This window comes from Miniopterus natalensis, chromosome 10 (genome assembly GCF_054644295.1).
Source record: "Miniopterus natalensis isolate mMinNat1 chromosome 10, mMinNat1.hap1, whole genome shotgun sequence".
Classification (NCBI taxonomy): Eukaryota; Metazoa; Chordata; class Mammalia; order Chiroptera; family Miniopteridae; genus Miniopterus; species Miniopterus natalensis.
In genome coordinates, this window is record NC_142090.1 from 47714983 (window position 1) to 47734148 (window position 19166).

A 19166-nucleotide genomic window follows, 5' to 3' on the forward strand; every position below is an offset into this window, starting at 1 on the left:
AATGAAAACATCCAGAGCCCACACTTACAACATAATTAAGAGAAAAAAAATATGATGAATTCAAACGTTATATGTAAGCAGAGACATAAATGCCCCAATCCAGCAGGGCCAACTCAGGGGCCCATTCTGGATCAGAAATGGTGGTGAGTATGCAGAAAAGGGAAGAGGGGCCCGGGAGCCTCGGGGTGGAGAAACAAACAAAATCACCCTCAGAAAGAGAAATTCCCATCCTGAGTAGGAGAAAATGTTGGTAATAGACCTAATTGATCAGAAGGCAACTACTACTGGGGAATTGAAAAAAAAGGTTTGGAAGTGAGCAGAACGGGAGATGGAGTCTTGGGGAGGCACTGCTTAATAAGAAGACGAAGGTGATGGAGAAAATGGCTCTTGGAAATTTGAAAATATGGTTATGAAAGGAAAGAAGCATGAGTAGAAGTTCAGCATCTGCAGAAACAAGAGATAATCTTAAGATCATAAGACATACCAATTACTCCCTCTGCAAAAAAATGATGTCATCTATTAAAGAATCAGTGATTCACAAAAGAAACAGAAGGGGGTGCTCATAAACTAAGAATATAGTATTCCACTAACATCCTTTATTTTTGCTTATATGAAACTGTTATTGTGGGTCTAGGGGAAAAAATTCAGAATTAATAGAAAACAGCAGGCATTAATCATACAACATCACTATAAGAAATCAGAAATAAGAGTAAAAACAATACAACTAATGAAAATTTGTTGTCCTCCTTCACAATAAACACAGGTGAGAAAATTGTAATGAATTCTTAAGATATTTGGAAACAAGCACTTATAAATATTAAACAACATTTTGAATAAGAAATTTAAAGGCTCTGGACAGAAATGGACAAAGAACTGAAAAATAGTTAAGGGGAGTTGACCAAAATAAAGAATCTTTGAAATTAAAACTCAATTACAAGGTATTCAAGAGAGAATAGATTCAACTGGAAATAAAATAAGGACCATTGAGGAAAGACATGGTAATAACCAACAGAACAAAGTGAAATGTAAAAAGAATCAGAAAAAGTCATTAATATAGAAGATAGGCAAAGATAATCCAGTATATGTATAATTGGAATACAGGAAGAAGAAAATAATATAACTAATACTTAAAACTACAATCCAAAAAGATTTCCAGAAATAGAAAAAACTACATCTATATACTGAAAGGGTTTTCCATGCACCTGGGACATTCTCTCAGAACAGTTAATTCCAATACATATGCCAGTTAGCCATTAGATTTAACATATAGGGGGAAAAACTGGCTAAAAGGTAAGTTCCTTACAATGGGAAAAAAACACACCAAAATGATATTGTTACAGTAGGCGGTTAGTTACTAACAAAAGAAGGAGAGCAAATGAAACCAGCCTGAAGTAGGAAGAGGTAGCTTTACAGTCACCCAGTGGAGTCTGGTGGATTAATGGGAGGGAAAGAAAATGGCACAGGGGGATGTCCTTTTACTAAGTGCGTGGGCGGAGAAGCCCAATGATGAAGCAGAATTAGGAGGCATACACAGCAGGAGCCCAAACGGCAATCACAAAGGGGGACGATCCTACCATGGGAAAATCTGGGATAAAGACTGGCTAGGATACGGGCAAAATCCTGGAAAATCCAGGAAAGGGACTGGATGTGGGGAGGCACTAGCACAGCCCCAGGAAAAGCCATGAAAGAGACTGGATTCTTTGAAAGAAAGCCTGCCCTTTCACAAACCCAAGGAAATAGAATTAAAACTTAACAAAGACCCATCTCCAATGGGGCAGGCACCTGGTCTCGGTGCCATGGAGGCTTGGTGGTGGACATGTCGATGGGGAAACGAGGCACAGAGAAGTTAAGTAACTTGCTCAAGGTCACACAGCTTAAAAATTTTAATGCCAGCTGGAAACAGAGACTGAGCTGGACTCCTGGAGCCTTAGGTACCAGGGGAGATGGCACTGCAGCTCTGGGCCCTGGCCCTCCTGGGCCTGGTGGGCACCAGTACAGGCCTAGAGCCTGGACTCTTGACTTCTTCCACAGTGACATGGAGCTGAGCCATCCAGTCTTGGATGAGGCATCAGGCATGGTGTACCTGGAGGCAGACCAACAATATCAACCAGCTTCTGCTGCTGGACTTGCTGGGGAAGTGCCTTGTCGAGTGTGGCAGCCTTTTCAAGGGCATCTGTGCCCTGCAAGCTGTTCCTTCTCTCACTTTCGTTTCTCCTAAACTCTAAGCGTCCCCACAAGACTTGTGACCAGGGGAGCAGAGGCCTTTAATGGGCTCTCCTTTTGCTGCTATAACTTCCTTTTCCGAGTCTAAGCAGCCCAGTCTAGGCTTACTCCCATTGCTGTGATCTGGCCTCTTCTATACCAAGCCTTTTCTTTGTTTTTGCTTTAATAAATCTTGCCACTATCACTCAAATCCTCCTTCGCAAGTGTCCTTGAAATTCGTTTCCTGTGACACCACAAGAATCTATTTCCTCTGATAACAGTTTCATAGCTCAGGAGCAACATGCACAGCTAGACAACAGTGAAGCAGTGTTTTAAAGAATCTCAAAGAAAGATTGAGCCAAGGATTTTATGTCCAGCCAATCTGTCTTTCAAGTATCAACACATAGACACACACTCACACTCCCCCCACCCCCCCTTTATATTATGCAAGAACTCGGAGAATACAGTACCCAAGGACAGTTCCTAAGACACCTACTTAGTTAAACCAACCTTAATTCAAGAGATGACTGGAGGAAAGGACTAATGGTATCATTCAACACATTTAATTTCACATCAAAGTGTAGAGCAAAGGTGGAAACAAAGGTTGTAATAGTAATGAAATTATATGTTTAAACATTGTTGAAATAATACAATTAAAAAAGAGAGGAGAAAAATAAAAGAATGACCAGGGATATTATTGTTACTTAGGTAATAGGTGGGTGTCACAGACTATCATTAAAGCTAATACCTTCTAAAGCTATAAGCCTTATAAAAAGTATCAGTATAAAGGCAAACATTAGAACACAAATACAAACTGTTCTAAATACCAAAAACAAACAAACAACCCCATAGAGAAAGAAACAGGCAATATAACATGATATGGTTAATAAACATAACATACAATAGTATGGCAGAGTTAAAATATAGCAATAAATGATTAATATTTTCTAATTAGGTAATGAAGAAAAACCCAACTCTATGATGAGAAAAAGAGACACATTTCAGCAAGTGATTCAGAAAGGCTAAAAATAAAGGGTTGGACAAAGCTATATCTGACATATAGAAAAAAAGGGAAAATAAAATAAAATGGGGATTACAGTCCTGCTATCAAACTGCAGAATTTGGTTCAAAAGCATTATCCAGGCAAAAACTACTACTTTATAACCATAAGAGTCACAAAATATAACTTATCAATATATGTATATCAAATAATACACACCACCCTTACAAAACAGAAACTACAGGAGTTGCAAGGAGAAATAGATATACACTAATAACACGTATTTGAGACTGCTCTCAGTCTAAGGTAGGTCAAGTTGACAAAATTACTGATAGAAGAACTAAATATAGCATAGTTAATTAAGCAAGTCTTTTGGTTCTTTCTCCACCTCTGTCTCTTTTTGGAGTTTCACACTCCACTAATAGAGAATATATATTCTTCTGAAGTACACATGGAACAGTCTCCAAAATTGTCTATATACTGGATTACAAAAAGGTCTCAATAAATTCCACAAAGCAGAAATAATACAATGATACCTGACCATAATGCAATAAAATCTAGACATTAAAGCAAAGTCATCATCAAAGGAACTTTTGTCTAGAAATTAAAAACTCTAAACAACTATTGTGTCAAAGAAGAAATGTAAACTGAAATTGCAGAATTTCTAAAAGTAATGAATGAATACACTAAATAGCAAAATCTGGAAGATAGAATTAAAACAGTGATCAGAGGAAATTTTATAGCATATATACATGTGGAAGAATAACAACAATGAAAGTGAATTCCCAATTCAAAAAGGTAGAAAGAGATCAACAGAGGAATCTCTCTAGAAACACACGCATGTGCATACAGACAAGAAATACAAATAATAAAAGAAAAATTCATGTGGTAGAAAATAGAGGAATAATAACATCAATCAAAATGTTGTTTCTTTTTAAAAATTAGCAAAATAAATACTAATTTAAAATTTAAAAGAGATAAGTTACATATAACAAAATAAGAAATCACAAAACAGAAGCAATAATAAAAATAATAAAATACTTTGTGCAAAACCATGCTAGCAAAGTTGAAAATCTAAATGAAATGGATAATTGCTTAGGAAAATATAATTTATGAAAATTGGTCTCAGTGGAGCTAGAAAGCTTAAAGAGACAGGTTTTTAGTCAATTTACCAGTAAACTCTAAATGGAAAAGAAAGGAATGAAACAATGAGTCCTAGGGACAAATTCCTAGGAAAGGCTTTTGTTTCATGACTCAAACTTGACAAATGTTACTTCATAAAAGCAAAAAAGAATTCTTGCACAGTTCAAAACACCATAATCAATGTCGAAAGATAAATGACACATTGAGAGAAAATATTTGTAACATGTCAATAATATAGGGCTACTCTCTTTTATATGAAACTTTTTAAAAAATATATATCTTTATTGATTTCAGAGAGAGGAAAGGAGAGGGAGAGAGAGATAGAAACATCAATGATGAAAGAGCCATTGATCGGCTGCCTCCTGCATGCCCCTGACTGGGGATCGAGCCCACAACCCGGGCACCTGCCCTGACCTGGAATCGAACCCTGATTACCTGGATCCTAGGTCGACGCTCAACCGCTGAGCCATGCCCGGCCAGGCTATATGAAACTTAAAAAGTGAAAAAAATACAATAAAGACTAAAAACTTGATAGAAAAATATGCAAGAGACAGGAATAGAAAGTTCCAAAAAATATACACAAATGTCCCTTAAATATGAAAAAGTGTCCAACTTCTTTTATCAAAAGAGAAATGCAAATTAAAACTATGTTGAGATACCTTGCCTCACCTATCAGAATGGTGAAAACTCAAAAGCTTGACAACACATTCTTTCAGCAAGGTTGTGGTGAAACTGGCTCCTCATATAAGGCTGGTGGGTGGGTAACATAATACAACTCATATATATATATATATATATTTTAATACAACTCATATTAAGGGGAATTTGGCAATAACTAATACAAGCCAGCAGACTTTTTCTTTTGATCCAACAATCAGCCCTCTGGGAAATTTCTGTAAAGTTTCATCTTCAACAATACAAAAGGCAAATGCACAAGGTCATTCACTATGGTATTATATTAATAGAAAACCATGGAAGCAGCCTAAATATCAAACGAGAGGTGACTGGTTAAAAGGACATGTTATGTGCACATGGTGAGTACAGGATAGCTGCAAACTTTATGAAGAAAATCTCTATAGTCAGGTATACAGTGATTTGTGGGATATATTGCTAAACAAAAACACTCACATGCTTATTTTTGAAAAAAGATACATAAGAAGGAGAGCCAGAAACTCAAGGAATTGCTTAACAATAAGAGATAGGCGTGAATAAGAAAGTGAAAGAGATAGGAAAGGGAATGAGACATTTTTGAGAACACTTTTTATAAATCATGTCCATGTTCTTTTGTTCACAAAAACAAAACTAAATTATAAAGGATGGGGGGGATCCTAAAACTGAATACAAACAAAAGCAAATGGGCCTAACTATATAAAATTGCTAACCACTCAGAAAAAAAAAAATCATGTATTAGAGAAATGACAGATTCTGGGACTAGGATTTTATTGTGCAAAGACCTAGAAGGTAAAAGCACAGAGAAATATATTGAGGTTCAAAAGGGGAATAACTGCATAATGGTGCATAATTCGGTATGCTTTCCTGAAGGTGGACATCAGGATATTGGTTTCTGCAGCGTGGGGTTAATTTACACCAGATCTTATGCCTTCTACACTTATGGTCTGTAGGTCTGTGGAACTTCAGACCCTCATAAACACAAAACTTCCAGAGTCTGGGGTGGGGCAAACATTAATTTTAGTGAGTTAGACCTAAGGTCAGACTAGAATTTAACACTTTAGAAGGGAAGGCACAGATCTATAGAGAGGACAGGATTGATGTAAGTTTCCCCAACTGACACTTGTTCTTAAGGTGACAGTGACCTTAGAGAGCTAACTTGCGAGGCTTCTGTGAAAAGAAACTTTTGGCTTTATGGAGGCTGCAGAGGTGAGTTCCATTCATTCTGGGAATCTGCCATTCCAGGTAATCATAACAGAACCTCATAACGAGTGTCGACTCTGGGCATTTGTCTTAGTGAAGAGAATATAAGGAGTAAAGGCCCTGCAGCAGGACCTCATGGAATCCTGGGACCTGGCAACAGGTGTTTCTTCAAGGAGGGTCTAGCGGGCAGAGTTTGCTGCTTTTGTGGGACTGGGAATGCATTTTGGCTTCAAGATGCAAGGTCTTGTTTAGAGATAAAGTGGTTGGTGAATCTTGACCCACAGACTTGTAAGAAGGAAAGTCTGGGCAAAAGGTCAGGACCAGAGTAGAGGAAGGAGACCGAAAGTCTGCTTTCTCCTTAAACCGTCACATTTTGCCCTACAAGGATGCCAGTTTATTCTACTCATTCCTAAGTGGATTACACAGCTCCACCTGGGGAGGTCAAACCAGTTCAAGGACTGAGAGCTAAATTGCTCATAATATTCTCTTTCATATTGAAACTGCATCTGTATTTTAATTATTGATTCAAAATGAATATTGATAAAACTGGAAGCTTTAAAAATTATTTAGCCACCATTTTCAAGGGAGTCTTGATGAAGACCTGGATAGGTTATGAGAAAGAGAAAAAAAATAAAATAAAAATTTTGCTTTAATTCTCCACTTTGCCTTATCAGTAAAGATTTTAAAGATTTAGGAGAAGCAGCCACATTTTGTCCTGGTTTTAGTGGTTATTGTGATTGCTCTTTTCATTTTATGTCCCTGAAGTGATTGGCTAAAGTGTTTATTTATTATTATATATATATATATATGTATATTTCTTTTTTAAAATGTCTTTATTGATTTCAGAGAGAGGAAAGGAGAGGGAGAGAGAGAGATAGAAACATCAATGATGAGAGTCATTGATCGGCTGCCTCCTGCACGCCCCCAAATGGGGATTGAGCCCGCAACCCGGGCACGTGCCCTGACAAGGAATCGAACCCCGATCGCCTGGATCCTGGGTGGATGCTCAACCACTGAGCCATACCCGGCCAGGCAGCTAAAGTGTTCCTGATGAGATCTGGATAGATTACATGACATTGGCAATTCTTCACTGATGGCATCACTTAATGTATCCCTCACAATGTAGCATATTTTGTGAGCCCTGTTTTCATTCAAGAAATCTTTATTCCTCACCTCCTTGGAGGGAGGCAGTTGAGGGCACAGGGATAAGTCTCCACATCCATGGGGCTGATGGTTTCAGGCAGAGCCAACCCTTAAACAAAAAATTTCATCTATTTAATTCATTATAATTTATGATATATGCTACAAGGAGAAAAACATGGATATTTTACTCTACCTAAACCCTCAGGTAATTTTTGAAGAAGCTGGAATCGCAGGCTCTTATATTTTACAGATATAATTAATTACGGTTGATTTAAATAATCCTAATGTAATAAGTCAGCAATACATTTGTCAATTGGGTATTTTGGGGTGAATTCACACAATGGATGTCATTTTTCTAGTGGAGCAGTTTTTAAAATTTAATTAATTGGAAATATACAAAAAAATCATACCGTTTAAAATCTCTGGGGACAACTAAATATTGAACATCATCAATACAGTAAGGACTTGGAAAAATGAAATTTAAATTTTACCTTTGTTTATTATAATAGATGAGCTGAATTCTACTTAGGAATATGTCCTAATTTCATTTTCTAATTAATATGGAGCCTCAGAGCATTGTTTAATTAAAATGCCACTCAGACCAGTGAAACGGATCAGACTGAGTATGAACCTAGGGCTGTGAACTAAAGTGAGCAGAGAGATGAGCCAGCTCTCCGTGCGGGTGCTGTCTGAGCATCTCCTGCAACACTGGGTGCAGAAGCATCATGGCAGTTCTACATGCCATTAAGCACTAACATCAATTTTTACTTTTGCTATGAAAAACATGGACCCTAAGAGACTTACATGCTTTATAGATTAGCTGGACATTTGCCAAATTGGGGTGACATGGGTTGTCATAGAGTCTCTACTTTATCTGGTCTACAGAGCTCTGTGTTTTTCTGTCAAAACAAAGAAGTAATTCATATTCAATTCATATGCATTTTTGAAAAGGAAACTTAAAAAGAAAAATCAATAAATACTAATTATCAACATCATTTGGGAAGAGAAATGAAGAGAGCATAACTTTCATAATTTCCATCTGTGTTGCGGAATGTTTTTAAACATTAACAGAATAAACAAGCTGACCAAGCTCATAGTTCTGTTTTAGACTTTTTCTAGGTGGAAAAAAATGTATAATTGTCAGCAGTTACTATCACAGATAGATTACAGAATGTCAAAGGTAATGAGAGTTGAGAGGAAGGCTGGGAAATCTTTTCTCATGGCATAAAAGCAGAAGGTTGACTATTCAGAATGTAACTGCAACAATGCGGTTTCTATTCTCTATATGGTATTAATCTACAGGCACTACTGCTGCCTATTAAATGTTAATGACAGAAATGCCCAAACACAGACATTAAATCATAGTAATATAGCCAGATGTGTGTGTAGGACTGTCCAAATGTTCTTTACCACGGTCATTTCCTGCCCAGATTATTTTAGCTAGGTCCCTAAATAGAGATATTGAAACCATAATCTCCCCCATTTTGGCAACACAGTGCAATGAATGGTGTTGAGAGGTATGAGCATCTCTGAATCTGAACAATGTGAATGGTATAACTGTTACAGATACACCTTCATTTAGGTTATAATTAATCTTGCATCATCATAATACCAGCCAGTATCAAAAAGCAACTCAGTGTTTATTAATACACACTGTTCTAACATCTGCTTTATATGAGCATCCACTTCAAATATGATATTTTGCTCAAAGAAGGAAATGGCGCAATTTTAGTGCAAATCCTGAGTTTCCTGACCCACAGACAAAAAAGTGGGCAGAATATTTTTTCCAGTGGTCTGGCCAATAATTTGTGATTTATAAAAATCTTTGCCTGTTCAGCTCTGTCCCATCTCTGCAGCATTCTCAGGCTGAAGGACTGGATCAGATATCAGCAGTAGGGAAATGACATCCCTTCCTAATAAAATACAAAAGCCTTTTTGATAAAATTATAAAATATGGTAGCAAGGTATGATACAGTAATGTACAAACTTAGAGGATTTGGACCTAACAGCATCTACTGTTTTACTGCTTTGCTTCATGATAGAAGGAAACAAAGACACACACACAAAAAGCTGAGGGTTGGATTTCCTAATGTTGTTCATAGCAAGTAAATCTGTATAATATAAAAAAGGCCTGGAATAAAAAACATGATGCCTGCTGTGTCTGAAAGGTATCCCCGATGCCTAAAACACTGCAAGAATTCTTGGAGAGCACTTCACCCCAGTGAAAAATATTACCCATGCAAAGCTGTCAGAGTCCATCTCTGCCTAGGGTACCTGGCGTATAAATAGCCAGTCAATCCCACAAATTAGAAGAGAGACCAACCTGCCCTGAAGGTTGTCTTACATGCCAGGCTTTCAGGAAATGTTAAAGGCATAAGTGGAGCTGGGATTGTATCAGTGGTAACAACTGGACTGAGTGTAAATCATATAAGCAGTGACAGTGTGATAGGATGTAGGACTCAGCAACTTTGCAAGACTCTACATGTATAAATTCAAATTACTCAAGCAATGGTATCGTGTAGACAAAGCCCACAGAAAGTTTTAGAGAGCCACATGGTTTAACAGAGACAATCACATATTTTTTTACCTGTAATGACCTATTGAGGCAAAAAACATACAAACATATTGATTTGTACACAGATATCACTAGTTAAAATGTTACTGATATGATAATTGGAGTCAAGGACTTTGGTTACATATTAAATGTAGTTTCAGATTCTTCTCAGTTTGCATTTTCAGAATCAAGTCTGCTACACAAAGGGCATAGAGTCTAGAGTGCAAGTATATGCAATGACAAAAGTTTTAAAAATGTATTAACATACTCTTTTTTCCCCTCACTCTTCATGTGTGAATTTGCCTCTATTTAAGCAGGCACCTATTTTAGGTTTCAAGAAGGAGAGTCAAGGATCAATTTGTCATTTCTATGTGCCTTGGTTTGCAGTAGGACTTGGAGGTGCAAAGCCCTGGGAGAGAGGACTCATGGTGTGCAGTTCCTAACTACTCTAGAGAAAGACAGGGACCGTAGCTTGAGCAGGGGTAAGCCATATCACAGCAGTGACCAGCAAAGTCAGAGAACAGCTGGCTGACCATAGACCCACCTCATCACCATAAGGATACCTGTCCATCTACTACCTGGCACTGTCTTGGATGGAAGAGAAGAGAGGCCCATCGGGGGAAAAATGTGATAGGGAATTTGAGCTTTAATGTTGACAGGCTATTAGCCTGGCCCCCCCTCCAGCTCTAGTAGGCTGTTTCAAACTAAAGGGTTAAAAGAAAAAAGCTTTTAATGGGAAAGTTTTTCTCTCACCTTCCATCAATAGTAACAAAGACTCCAAAGCAAATGTGGTTAGTTATATAAAATTAAAATAATTTTTTCTTACATGAGCTATAATTTGAAAATACCAACCTTGCTATCCCAGCATAAATTAAAAATAAAATTAAGTATTTATGTGAATATATTTGACAAAAATATTACAGGCTCTGGAGTCAGACAGAGCTGATTGCAATTCTGGGTATTCTTGGCTAAGCCTCAGTTTCTTCATCTTACACGATGCTTTAAGGAATAGAACTATAGAATGTCTGACATATTTAGCACTTAATAAATGTTAGACTCTACTACTACTACCACCACTACTACTATTGTTGCTCTGTCACTGTCATCATCATCATCATCATCTTCATTATAATGATCAGTATACAAATGTCTAATCACTGGGTTCTATCTGAAACTAATATAATTTTGTACATAAACTGTAATTAAAAAATAAAAAAATATTTTATAAAAACAAATACAATTATGTCAGATTATAATTTTCTATTTAATATATAACTAAATGAGTTTTTACAAAGATATTATGGTACAACATTTTTTTTTTTTAGAAATAAAGTAAAGTAACAAGCATATTTAAAATTATTTTGTTAGGTCACAAATCAAAATCTCATCATTACTACAAACATAGGCCTTGAAGTAAAACTATAATTAAGACAATAATGATATTTTCATTAGAACATTCTCCTTGATCAGGTTAAGAACCTGAAAAAGCTACTTTACCGGTGCTAAAAATATTAGCATATTATTCTCAGCAATGTAATAGATATACCAATCAGGTTGTTCTAAAACTGCTGTGATTTCGGGAAGTTTCATAGCAAGTGGTGAGAGTTGGAAAACTCAGTAAGACCAGATGTCACAAGACAGACTGAAAAGGGCAGCAAAGACAAACAACAAAGAAGGCGAGAGAAGGAATAAGGTATGCCATTGAGAAAAGGGACTTCTAGAGAGTTGTGAAGATTATACTATAGCAACTGGCTTCATCTCCCTCGTGGTGAAAGACTTAAAGACAGGGAATATGTCTTACTCACCTTTGTAGCCCTCAAATCTGACAGTGGATGCTTAGAGCAGTTATGTGTTAAAGGAATGAATGAGATCATGTACCTACTGTGGCCCTGGGAAAGATACAAAATGTCTCGACCTTCACCTAAGAGCAGCCTCAGATAGAGATCTGGGTAGCACAAGGAATTTTGGCTTCCTATGACATTAATGCATTAATTGTTATATTTTGTGGGTTTTTTTTTAAAAATTATTTTTTAATCCTCACTCGAGGATATTTTTCCCATTGTTTTTCAGAGAGAGTGTAAAGGAGGGAGAGAGAGAAAAACATTGATGTGAGAGGCACATTGATTGGTTGCCTCCCGCTCCAAGGGCAACCAGGGCCAGGGGTTGAAACTGCAACGGAGGTATGTGCCCTTGGATGGTTTTTTTAAAATCAAATGTTAACAGTTTTTAGTTAGGTATTCCTGTGGTGAAAGTGTTTGCCAAATACTTCAGATATTTCCAGGTGTTCTGGGTTGGTTGAGGTGGAGAGGAAGAAGGGAAAATAAAAAGTTGATATTGGCCATGTTCCATAAAGCTCACTTCCTACCTTGTCAATGCCCTAACAGAAATGTTAGAGAAGCACATAGACATTAAAGAAAATGTTTTAGTAAAGGGGAAAAAAAAAAGGCATTAAAGGTTTAGTTACATTGCTTTTGGTAACATAGATTTTCAGTAGCTTTTATTTTCCCATTATGGATATTGTGTGCTTTTAACAACCAGACTTATAATACTATACTTTATCACATTTTACAATGACATGGATAAGATAAACTTTGCAAGATTTTTCAGGTGGTTGTTTTTTTTAGTTTAATTTTGCAAACAACATCACATTTTACACTTTCAAAGTTATCCTGTTATTTTTAAAATCTAGAAAATACTGTTTACTGAGACAGATCTCAAATTTCTTTCAAACTCTTTTTCTAAGAGCAATATATTTTAAACTTTTGTTAGACATCGAAATTTATTGTAAATGAAGGTATCCAATATAGTATGTTTTCAGCAAAATACATACAAATCAATGATAATATTTAAGAGAATCATAGAAATCATAGGAAGAGCTTTTCAGATGTTATTGGGTTCATTTTCATTTCTCCCATCGGGCTTTATATTTACCATAGTGGAGACAGATATGGATCAATGCTCCTTATTTTATTCAATGAGTAATGAAATTCATTATTCATTTATTCAAGATTTATTGAATGCTGTGCTAAGAGCTAGAAATGAAAAACTTTCTGTATAAAGAGGTTCACTGTGTAGTTATGGCAAGACGTGTACACAAAAGAACTTTAATGACTTGGGACATATCATGGGAGGAGTATGCAAAGGTGCACAAATAAAGAAATGGCCATTTATGCTGGGGATTGGAGAGGACAGTAAATGCTTTATAGAGGAGTTTCCCTTGAGTTATGTTGTAGAGTGGACTCAATATTTACCTGCCAACTCTTTTTACTGATGGGAGTTTACATCGAAAAAATGTGTCATTCTACTTTTAAAAATGCTATTTATGTTCCTATCCCAACATACCCAGGATGTTATCTTTTAAATTTTTCATAGCCAAAGTTATAAAAGTGATACTCTTTCCTGCCTCACTTCAGTTATTTAGTGCCATAGAAGTACTAAAGTTAGCTACAATTTATTGATGCTATGTGTCAGGCACTGTCCCGAGTGCCTTACGTAAATCATCTCATTTAATACCCGGAACAACTCTATGAAAAGGGATATTATTTAACTGCTATTAAATCATTGTCCAATGTCACAACTTGAGTTATTTTTGATGAGGTTAGGAGATGGTGGTGTTGGAATTCACTTAAATAAAGAATTCCTTTCTGGACTGTCCTTTCTTAGGATTCCCAAAGTTCTAAATATTGGTAAGAAAATGTGAAGAGCCACATGCATGAAAGACCTGACCACCTGTGCCTCCGTCCTTTATGACAAATGCCCCCAGAACTTTGAAATAATTTTCACATTGCTCTTTAAGATTCCAAGTTCAATAACTTCAAATTCTTTTGTATTGCATTTCCTTGTGCAACAGATACAGTTAATATCTGATTTGGAAAGATATCTCAGCTAACATTAGAGTCATAATGTAATCTTTAGTATTTATTCAATAACAGGTTATATTTATGAGGACACTCAGACTCATTAGAAACTTTAAAAATTCTTCTGGCATTCACAGGGGAAGATGATATGGATGCACTTGGTAGCCTATTTCATTTTATTTTAATTATGATGCCATCTGCCAAAACTCACTCTCTGAAAAAGTACTGCTCTGACAGCATCAGAAAGGAAGTTTGTGTGAGAAATAAGCATCTGTTTTTCCCTTAATTTACCAAGGACACATTTGTTTGCATTCGAAAGGGCATTTGCAAATTTAGTACCCAATTAATATGTCATTCTGTGACAATGACAAAATAATCAGATCCTTAAATGAAAGCCATTTCTACTCCATTTTAACTTTGCAAAGCATAAAAAGATTATATGATGTAGTACAGAAATTAACTCTTTCAATTTTTTAATAATGTCATGTTTCTTCTAAAAAGATGACACTATTGCTATCACCTGAACACTTGCTTCAGGTAATTTCTGATAATGACAGTGAGTTTGTGCCCAGTCATACTCGTCAGGTTCCCACAGTAATATGAAGTTTGTACATTTGTGAAATGATGAACAGGGTTCACCTAGAGTTAGAGACTGTGGGAAAGAATGAAACAAAGTAAGTTTCATAAGAATGGGCTCCAGGATCCCAGATTCTTTGAAAGTGTGTGGTAAGAGTAGAAACTGGCGAGGCATCTGCTCAGCTATTCCACAGACAGAGAGTAGACTCTGTTTAACATGCTAGATATGGCAGAGAAGATACACTAGCAGATAAAATCCTTGAATAATTTACAATCTACTTGGAGAAGTAAAACATCTACATTTAAAACCAGAAATAGATCAATCAAAAGTGTTTATGCATGAAGATGCAGGTATGACTTAGTATACATAAATATTGTATGATTTCACAGGAAATGTGCCTTTAATTTGCAATAGCTTCATGACTCTCATTGATTCTCAATTGGAATCCTGAAGGAGGCAAAGAATAGAAGTGGGGTGCTACTTGGAGAAAAAATAAAGTGAGCTCAGGCATGGGCTAGGGAGAAATAGGTGGATGGATCAGTAGTTTTGCAGAGAATGAGCATACTAATTTATGCAAATTGGAAGATAATTATCCTAGTTGGAGAAGAGAATTTATAGTTAAAAAAATAATAAGAGAAAAGGCTGTATATGTAAGATGGATCAATTGATAGAATGTTTCTGAATACTATGTTGAGGAGTCTTAAGTTATTGTAAATTATTATAGTGTCAAAGAAGAAGAACACCATAATAGATATGTTTTAGGAAAGCCTTCAGCAGGTACTTGCATTATTGATATCTGCACTATGAGTACACAGCACATGCCCAGAACAGTGCTTAAAATAAAATAGAAACATGAATGATTAGAACCAAGAGGTAAGCTGGTTATTTGGGGGAACTTCTGCATTTCTGTGACTGCCTTGATTTGGACCCTCTTTCCTATATTTGGAGAATTCTCCACAACATGGGTCTTAGTGGGAGGGTGCTACACCCACCTACAGAAGTGTAAAAGCCCAGATAACTTGCCTTCCCTGGGAACTCAGAATCTAGGGCATGGTCTTGTTTTCAGTCCAGGATTGGGCAATCAGACACAACCACCTGGGGTTTTGAATATGGAATTAGTGAGGCAAAGAAGCAGCAAGAGTGAAGAGTCTACCCAGTGGTGGGAGAGGCTGCCACAGCTGGTTCTGGCGGCAGCCCGGCCAGAGAGAGCAGTGAGTGTCTTTCTTGACCTACCCTTGTGGGATGACCCTGTCTGGAGTTCAGGCTATGAAACACACTCCTTTTGTTTTTTCTTATTTTTCAAGCTTTTTTCCCCCCCCACCTTCCCTGTGATCCTGTAAGCTACCCAATAGCCTTTGAATAAATTTATTTTCTGCATAAATCAAGCAGAATCAGTTTCTGTTGTATGTACTGAAGAACTTTAATAAAGGTATCCCAGGTTAAGAAGTGACTAGCATCTTATTTTGGGACAATGGTGATAGGTAGAGTAAGGAAAGGACAAACTTGAGAAACACTGATAAGGAAGAATTGACAGATTTGATAACTAGCAAGATAGTGCTATTCCATTTTTTTCTTTTTTTCTTTTTTTTAAAATCCTCACCCAGAGGATATGTTCATGGATTTTTAGAGAGAGAAAAAAGGGAAGATAGATGAGAGAGATAAAGAGAGAGAGACAGAGAGAGAGACATCAAAGAGCTACCTTCCATAGGCATCCCAACTGGGGATTGAACCCACAATCTTTGGTGTACAGAACTACGCCCCAACCAGGTGAGCCACCCGGCCAGGGCCTGCTATTCCATTCTCGCTTCACTACTCTGTTTGCAGTTACATGTGCACGACATTGCATAAGGAAAAACAGAGAAACAAAATATTTGCAAGCATATACCCTAAAGGATTCATAATAAAGTATTTGTGGAACATGTGAATATAATGCCTGCAAGTGTAACATTTCTTCAGAGAGTAGACTACCTGGGGAAGTGGCAGTAAACATAAATGATTTTTTAAAATAAAAATATTTTTATATAGAGGAAAATAGTGAACCTTTCATGAGTCACTATAATTTTTTTAAAAAATATATCTTTATTGATTTCAGAGAGAGGAAAGGAGAGGGAGAGAGAGAGATAGAAACATCAATGATGAGAGAGTCATTGATCGAGCCTGCAACCCAGGCATGTGCCCTGACCAGGAATCGAACCCTGATCGCCTGGATCCCAGGTCAACACTCAACCGCTGAGCCACACCCGGCCAGATGAGTCACTATAATTTTTGACTCTATATGAGAACCATGTCAATTGCTGCTTTCGCTGAATTTATTTTTTAAACTAAAAGAGTTGACAATTTTATTTTTACATTTCACAATACAAAGGAAGATTGCTTTTTTTGGCTCTACTACTCCCCTCCAAAATTATTCCCTCTTTGATAGGAAGAGGGAGTGAGTCCTTCTTGTCATGCTATTAGAAAACACCCAGAGTTGCAGCACCATGATCTCCCGGTGAAATGAGACAAGTAACATAAAAATGACAGAAGGAGGGTCCCCTCTCTCCTTATCCTTCTGGACAAGTCATTCCTGGCCGAGTGGGCACCATCATGGGATGGGAGGGAGGCCTCATCATTGGGGGGCCCACACATCATTGGCATGTGGCCTCCCATAGATGGCCTCTCAAGCCAGGAGAAGGAAGGCCCATCACTGGCATCCTGAGAAGCCCCCCACATGGGGTGCTGGCATCATACCAGGGCGAGGAGGACCGGGAGACTGGGGCGAGGTGCAATCCTGCCCCTGCAGGAGGAGGAGGGGAGAATGGAGTAGGAGATATCTTTCCTTGCTGAAATGCTGCTTTGTCAGTCAGGCTCCAAGCCTGCTCTTCCATCCATTTCTGATAGTAGTCTTTCACATTCTCTTTGTGTTTCCTACCACTGCAGTGTGTCTTTCTCACAGATGGAGAGTCACGGGTGAGGTATGTGTTGCAATAGTCACAATAACACTTGGGCATGTTGCTCTGCAGGCCGTTGGCCACGCTGTTCCCATTTTCATTGACCTTTTAGCCTTATAACCAGCACCTCAATATCAACATGACTGAGGCTGAATCATAGTCTTTCCAGCAGTTTGTTCTGTCTCAGTGATTAGCACTGCAGGTGTCAGATGCCGAAACTGGAAACCTGACAGCCACCAGGAATTTCTTCCTCCCTCTTCTAATTATTCAAGAAGTCCTGTATTCCACCCCTTAATCACCTCTCAAATAGTTCCTCTCTCCCCCATTTCTGACTGCAGCCAAAATCTTATCATTTTTGAAAAAAATATATCTTTATTGATTTCAGAGAGGAAAGGAGAGGGAGAGAGAGAGAGAAACATCAATGATGAGGGAGTCATTGATCGAGCCCGCAACCCGGGCATGTGCCCTGACCGGGAATTGAACCCTAATCGCCTGGATCCCAGGTCAATGCTCAACCGCTGAGCCACGCCCGGCCGGGCTCTTATCATTTCTTAACTGGAGTTCTGCACTTGTTTCCTAATTATTCTCTACCTGTACCCTCGCCCTTCCAATCCACCCATTTCCTACTACTGGAGTGAACATTCAACACATGTGAATCCGTTTATTCATTTCCCCACCAGAAATCCTTCAGTACCTTTCCCTGGGCACACAGGTTCAACGCGATCTGCCATGATCACATCTTACCAGCATCTCTTTTCCCACATAAACCTTTTGTGCCCAGACTTTTGTTCATATTCAGACTTTACCTCAGTCCTTGACTCTTGCCTTTGAATATGCTGTTTCTTCTACCTGGAGCCTGCTTCTCGGTTCCCTTTCCTGGCTACATTTTATCTGTCCCTATGACTCAGCTAAGTGTCACCCTTCTTGAACTGGCCTCCTGACCATCATTCTTAGCAAGGCAATCGTGGCTGTAACCCCTGGTTCAAACTTCACAACCCTTATCATTTGTAGTGTAATAGTTGATTTTCTCTTCATTGTCCACCATGGGACAGGGAGGACTATGGGCACTTGGGCTCTGCCTAAAATAAGTTTTTGATATGTACTGTTGCAGGAATGAAAGGAGCACATATTCCTTATGAAATCTGAAGAATGTCCATAACCACCCTTTATCATCAATAAACAGTTCTTTTTACAAAGGCAAGAGAAGGTCTAAGGTATTTCAGTAACCAGCACTCGGTCTACGAAGAAGCTGGATTTGTATGAGACAATATACATTTGTTTCCATAATGTTCAAAGGTCAAAATGGTAATTCTTTTGTAGGAGAACACTTTTTTTGAGCAGCATTTTTGCCCCAAGGGGAAAGAACGCTTAGAAAGCTGCCTTGCCTTTTCCTCCAACTTCAAAATAGATTTTTCACAGACCTAGTCCTTTAGTGACTTGTTTAATGCATGTATCTCTTAGGTTATGGGAAAACAGTACAGGAAAAAAAAAAATAAAAGTACAGGTAAAATGTAGGGCATAAGAGTGCATGAGGTAGACTGAGAAAAATCCTTAAAATTTTAAAGTCCAATGAACAGAGAGGGGAGGATGGGAAGCGAGACAAGTGGTCAAAAGTGCAGAGAAAGCCCCAGCCTCATGTTTACTGAGATTCAATCTCAACAGAAAATTGGTGTTTCCCCCAGCTTTTGTTTGTTTGTTTGTTTTTTTGGCTCCTTTCCCAGTGTTCTATCCAAAGAATTCCCTCATGTTCATCATTCAGTTCCTCAAGGTCAAGAAACATTCACATTCACACATAATCAGGCATTTTCCTGGCAGTCTGTGGGGCAATTTCTACTCTCTGCATTTTTGCAGTCAGTACAGGGAGGAAACAGAAATGACTTAACACAGA

The 19166-nt window shown here is 37.8% G+C and overlaps 1 protein-coding gene and 1 pseudogene across 1 annotated transcript in view; both read right to left on the bottom strand.

The window, feature by feature from the left end:
• Positions 1-19166, bottom strand: part of MAGI2 (membrane associated guanylate kinase, WW and PDZ domain containing 2) — a 1282556-nt gene that overhangs the window by 299149 nt on the left and 964241 nt on the right. The window lies entirely within an intron of this gene.
• LOC107542271 (U1 small nuclear ribonucleoprotein C pseudogene) lies at positions 16892-17338 on the bottom strand (annotated as a pseudogene).